The sequence below is a fragment of the Malania oleifera genome, chromosome 8 (assembly GCF_029873635.1).
Source record: "Malania oleifera isolate guangnan ecotype guangnan chromosome 8, ASM2987363v1, whole genome shotgun sequence".
Classification (NCBI taxonomy): domain Eukaryota; kingdom Viridiplantae; phylum Streptophyta; class Magnoliopsida; order Santalales; family Ximeniaceae; genus Malania; species Malania oleifera.
Genome location: NC_080424.1, coordinates 19,583,925 through 19,590,954, shown reverse-complemented (window position 1 = coordinate 19,590,954; position 7,030 = coordinate 19,583,925).

The window sequence follows — 7,030 nt, the reverse complement described above, 5'->3', positions numbered from 1 at the left end:
AGTAAGTTCTCATCAACGAGACGCATGTCCTCGTTGATGAGCCCAAGAGTCTGCTTGTTGACGATGCCCTGCAGCACCTTCTTATAAAAATTTTTTTTCTCTCATTTCTTTTATTATTTAATTACCATAATTCTTCGGGTCTCTACATTCTCCCCTCCTTATAAAAATTTTGTCCTCGAAATTTACTATATGTATTGTATACCATCCTAAAAGAAAAATGGACTACTTATTTTATTACTAACCCTCACTTAATGCGAAGGAACACTGTGGTTACATAAGCATCTCTAGAAGATTACAAATATACTCATAAAAGAAAATTCTCCCAAAACCAAAACTCTACTTGTCTTATATTCTAAATTATAATTACACATTCGTCACTTCATACTAAACAAAGTAAAACTGTCATTATTTGAACTATACAAATCATTACTGTACCCTACTAAACAGATGTGGGTATTTCCGTCTGATTTCTTCTTCAAGCTCCCATGAGGCTTCTTCCGTGGCACGATTTCTCCACAGGACTTTTACTAGCTGAATTTTCTTACTGCGCAATTCTTGTTCCTTCCTGTCTAAGATCTGTACTGGAGTTTCTTCATAAGTTAAAGCATCACTGAATTCTAATTTTGCATAACTGATGAAATGGGAGGGATCTGAGACTTATTTTCTTAACATAGAAACATGAAATACGTCATGTATTTTGAACATAACTAGTGGTAAAGTTAGCCGATAGGCAACTAACCCGACCTTTTCAAGTATCTCGAATGGACCAATAAACCTAGGGCTCAACTTACCCTTCTTCCCAAATCTCATGACTCCCTTCAATGGTGCTATTTTCAAAAATACGTGATCACCTACTTCAAATTCTAATACCCGGTGACGTTTATTTGCATATTTTTTCTACCGACTCTGAGCTGCACTGATTATTTCTCTAATAAGTCAGACTTTATCGTACGTCTGCTGCACTATTTCTGGCTCCAAAACTTGTCTCTCGTCTAACTCATCCCAGTATAAAGGAGAACGACACCTCCTACCATAAAGTGCCTCGTAAGGTGCCATGCCAATGCTGGCTTGATAGTTGTTATTGTAAGCAAATTCCATCAGTGGCAAATATTGGGTCCAGCTACCCCCAAAATCCAATACACACGCTCGCAACATATCCTCAAGTACTTGGATCAATCTCTCTATCTGACCATCTGTCTAAGGATGGAAAACGGTGTTGAATGCTAATTGAGACCCCAAAGCCTCCTGTAAGCTCTTCCAAAATTATGATATAAAGCGTGGATCACGGTCCAAGACTATAGAAACTGGCACTCCATGGGGTCGAACAATCTCCTGAATGTAAATCTCTGCTAATCTCTTCATAGGGTAACTAACTTTAATAGGTAGAAAGTGAGTTGTCTTCATTAACAGATCAACAACTATCCAAATGATATTTTGACCATACGATGCCGACAGTATCCCAGTGACGAAGTCCAGGGACATGTGGTCTCACTTCCACTCAGGAAAGAAAAGTGGTTGTAACTACCCTGCCAGCCTCTGGTGCTTAACCTTAACGTGCTGGCATGTCAAGCACTGCTGCACAAATTCAGTAATTTTCCTTTTTATGCCACTCCACCAAAAATACTCTCACAGATCCCTATATATTTTAGTACTGCCAGGATGAACCGTGTATAGAGATCTGTGAGACTCCTCTAAAATCATTCTCCTAATATCATCATCTGCAGGCACACACAATTTGGAGCAAAACCTCAGAGTCTCGTCATCAGAAATACTAAATTCCTCTCCCTGACCATCCTGTACTCTAGCTATTACCTTTGCTAATTCTGCGTTATCTCCCTGAGTGGCTTTAATCTTTTCATATAGCGTAGGTGGCACAACCAGGCTAGCAATAAATGCCTGAGGATTACTTTATACCAACTCTACACCAAGTCTCTCCAGATCCATTAGGATCGAATGTTGAACCTCCATAGCTACCAGTGTTGGTCCCACTAATTTCCTACTCAGAGCATCTGCTACCACGTTTACCTTCCCTGGGTACTGACTAATAGTGCAATCATAATCTTTAATGAGTTCCAGCCACTTTTTTTTGCCTCATATTCAACTCTTTTTGGGTAAAGAAATACTTCAAACTTTTGTGGTCCATGAAGATTTCACATTTCCCACCATATAGATAATGCCTCTAGATATTTAAAGCATAAACCACTACAGCTAATTCTATATCATGCACATGATAGTTCTTCTCATATTCCTTAAGTTATCTAGATGCATGGGCGATGACTCTGCCGTGCTGCATCAACACGCACCCGAGTCCCTTCTGAGACACATCACTATATATAATGAATTCATTCTCTCCCGATGGAATAGCTAACACTGAGTAGTAACCAACCGTTGCTTCAACTCATGAAAGCTCTGCTCACATTCAACGGACCATTCAAGCCTTGCATTCTTTCTCGTGAGTTGTGTCAAGGGACCTGATAGTCTGAAAAAACCATCCACAAAGCATCAGTAATACCCTGCCAGATCTAGAAAACTCCTGATCTCCTGAACATTTCTCGACCTCGGCCAATCAACTACTGCTTCTATTTTTCCTGCGTCAATTGATATACCATCCTCGGAGATCACATACCCTAGAAAGGTGACTTGCCTCAGCCAAAGTTCACATTTCTTAAATTTTGCGTACAATTCTCTTTCCCTCAATATCTGTAATACCAACCTCAGATGATGCTCATACTCCTCAAAGCTCTTCGAATAGACTAGTATATCATCTATAAAAACCACCACAAACTTGTCCAGATACTGATGAAACACCCGATTCATCAGGTCCATAAATGTTGCTGGTGCATTCGTCAGACCAAACGACATAACGAGAAACTCATAATGCCTATATCTAGTCCTAAAGACCGTCTTCAAAACGTCCTCTGCTTTGACTTTCATCTGGTGATAACCGAACCAGAGATCAATCTTGGAATAGACCTGAGTCATCTGGAGTTGATCAAATAGATCATCGATTCTAGGAAGAGGATACTTATTCTTTATCGTCACTTTGTTTATTTCTCTGTAATCAATGCACATCCTCATAGTCTCATCTTTCTTCTTTACAAATAAAATAGGTGCTCCCCAAGGCGACACGCTGGGTCTAATAAATCCCCTATCTAACAACTCCTGCAAATGATCTTTTAACTCCTTCAATTCTGCTAGAGCTATTCGGTAAGGCGCTTTAGATATAAGTGATGTCCCTGGAAGTAGATCAATTGCAAATTTTATCTCTCGATCTGGTGGTAAGTTAGGTAATTCCTCTAGAAAAACATCTAGGAATTCTCTAACCAATGGAATGTTAGTCTGTTTCAGTTCTTCCTTTGGTAGCTCCTTTATATAGACAACATATCCCTGACAACCACCTAGAAGAAATCTCTTTGCCTAAATAGCTGACACTAGCTGAAGCGAGGCACACACACGTGTACCCACAAATCTATATTTTTGCTCACCTGGGGGTCTGAAAATTACTTCTTTTTTATAACAGTCTATGATGACGTGATTAGTTGCCAGCCAATTCATACCCAATATTACATCAAATCCCTGCATATCCAGTATCATAAGATCAGTTGGTAGTACTTTTCCTTGAATGCACACTAGAAAGTTTCTAAGTATCTTCCTACACCTCATAGTAGATCTAGTTGGTGTGGCAACTGACAACTCAACATCTAATAACTGTGCCTCTACCCCAGCCACTTTAACATACCCCGACAATACAAAGGAATGGGTGGCACCTGTGTCAAACAAAATAATAACTTTATATGATAATACAGTAAGTGTACCTGTGACAACGTCTCCAACAGTCTCGGTGTCTCCCAGGGTCAATGTATAGACCCTCGCCGGCGCTATATTCTTTTGCTGGCCTCCACGGGGCACCTGAAGACCATCCCAGTTCGATCTGGGAGCTGGTGCATAAATCGGCGGTCCCTAAAACGATCGAGCCATATAGCCAGGTCTCCCACAACGGTAACAAATATTCTCCCCTAGCCGGCACTCACCTAGATGTCTCTGTCCACATCTGGGGCAGGTGGGATAAGACTGCCCACCCTGAAATCCACTGTGCCTTGTCGTCTGCCTCTGACCCCCACCAGATCTACCTCCTCTCCAAAGGCCTCGATTGGAACCCGCTGGAAAACTTGAAGGTGCGGGACTTTTCTTCTGGCGCTGTGTCTTAGTCTCCCTCGGTAAACCCTCCTCTGTTGTTATAGCCCTGTCAACCAACTCTAAATAATCTTGTATCTTCAGTACTGCCACTTGTCTATAAATGTCCCACTTCAAATTCCTCTCAAACATCTTGACCTTCTTAGCTTCATTTGGGACAATATAAGGACCAAAACGCGACAACTCAATGAATTTCGCCGCGTACTGCTAGACTGTCATTGATCTGTGGGACAAGTTTAGAAACTCTTGTACTTTAGCCTCTCTGACCGTGGTAGGATAGTATCTATCAAAGAATATGACCCTAAATCAGGCCCAGGTCATTGGCACTGGAATAGATCTTTGCTCTTCTAGTAACTTTGTGGTCGTCCACCATCTTTTGGCCTTTCCTGCCAACTTATACGTGGCATAGAGGACTCTCTGCTCATCAGTGTAGTGAAGCACAGTCAATACCTTCTTTATCTCCTGCATCCAGTTTTCAGCAACTGCAGGATCAGCTGCTCCTAAATATGTCTGAGGGTTCATCTTTGTAAACTTCTCTATCGTGCAGCCCTGTGCTGTAGATGGACCTACCTGCTCCTTGGAGCTCTGTGCTATCTCAGTCATGACCTGCTAAGCCACACTATGCAATACAGCATCTGAATCCCCACCTCCTGCACTAGAAGGTCCTATTCCATCATCTTCACTAGTGTGGGTGCTACTGCCTCTTGAATCCATCTTGAAATAACACCAAATTATCTTGAGAATCCAAACCGCATAATGCTATTCTAATTAAATATCTCTATACCTCCTATTTCTAATTTAAGGTCTAGTTATACCGTATAGAAAAAGAAACTGATGATAGTTTACTATGGTTTTCCTGGAATCGTCACCCTAGGAAAAACACATAAACCACTCCGAAGTTCTTGCTTCCAGACTGCAAAACAGAACCCTAAATTTCATCCTAGTTCCTCAATATTAATTCACTAATCTGTTTTATTATTCTCAAAAGTCCATTCCTAAATTTTGGTATTGTTTTCCGTTGTACTCTAGAGTTTACAGAACCTAATAACCTATGCTCTGATACCAAATCGTAACGACCCGATTTTTCATGCTATATTTTTTACCATAATAATAATAAACATAATACTATTTGATAAATATATATATACCCAAAAACATAATGCCTAAGCAGCGGAAAACATAAAGTGTGCAATCAGAAACACAAATACCAGAATTTTCACCACTTATATACATCACTCAAGTTTAAAAATCCAGATCCCCTAGGATCTATACAAAAAATACATCTCACTCAAAAACTACTTACCTTATAAACAGGGCAAAATTGATATATCCTTCATCTACGAGCCTGGTTTGCCCGTCTAGCTAGATCACTTGAAAAATATTAAATTATTAGGATAAGACAACGCTCAGTAAGACGAAATATGCTATTTCTTTAAGCTATATGCATATACTGTAATTAACTGAATCTAAATTAACATGTAATAGTAATATACCATGTATCTCACACCTGTGTTTCTTAAAATATATCTGTTATTGAACTTTCTATTTGAATACACTTCTAATAACTATAAATAATTCTGTTGTTTCCTGTACATATATAATAGTTGTGAAAACTTCCCTGGATGGATAACTGGATGTCATGATTCAAATCCCCTCATAAAAGGTTGTACGACCCAAAGGCAAGACTTAATCCTAGTCGGCCCTCTAGGATTAGTCAACTATAGCTCCATTGAGGTACGATTGGCCCCTCAACCTGGGTCTGTCCAAGAAGCACTGCAATCACTCCCCTCCACTTGGATTAGATTACCTAGGAGTCTGCAATCTCTCCAATGGCACAATCGACCATAAAATGCCACACTCTATATAAGATGTGTGGTTGCACTCTCTCCATTGTATAGCTACGGTACCGTGCTCTACTATTTGATCTGTAATGGTCTATCAGGGTCTGATATTATATATATAATACTCTAGTATATACATGTATTTTACTATTTACCATGATTCTGTTTCTGCTGTAATAGCCATAACACTGGAATAAATATTCTGTATAAGCTGTACTGTCTGTTCTGAATATATACTATAATAACTTATCCATATAACTGCATATCTATTAGTTATTGCTCTGAGATTTGTATATCATGCTATTTTGAAAACTGTATAACTGATTTCTGTAAACCGTGTATAACATGCTTACTATAAAACTGTAAACTATACTCTATATTGAACTGTGTTAAATACATAATTTTGTAAAATATTGGATAGTCATAGCTTTGAAATAAATATTGTATAATTTGCTTTGTAAATAACTGTATATCTTGTATATCTTAATTTTATAAAACTCTATGACCATTCATGATTCTGTAACATTTGTATAAATTCAGTACTGTACTTATATTACTCATGCCACACAACAATTAATAATTCATTAAATATAATTTGCATAACTTTATAATATCTATTCTAAAAATACCCATAATCTCATATAATCTTTACTGGTAAAAATTCTAATTTATTTGACATAACATATTTCCCTTACCTACTGGCTGGGAGGTTCGCCTCCAACTTTGACCTCACGCTCACGGCGTACTATTTCCAAAATCTTGAAATAATACATATATACATATTTCCAATAAATCAACTATATTTCTCCGAACATACATACTCGTAATTTTCTGACTATAATTTACTTAGGCTCCTAGGAATTTTCACTGGGGTCCCCAACTCATGTCTGCAGGGTCCCAAAAATACCCTAGTCCTGAAAATATAATACCCTAATTTATTCCATAAAACTCTAGTATTATCTTTCCTAACATATTCTTTTTAGTCCAAAAACCCC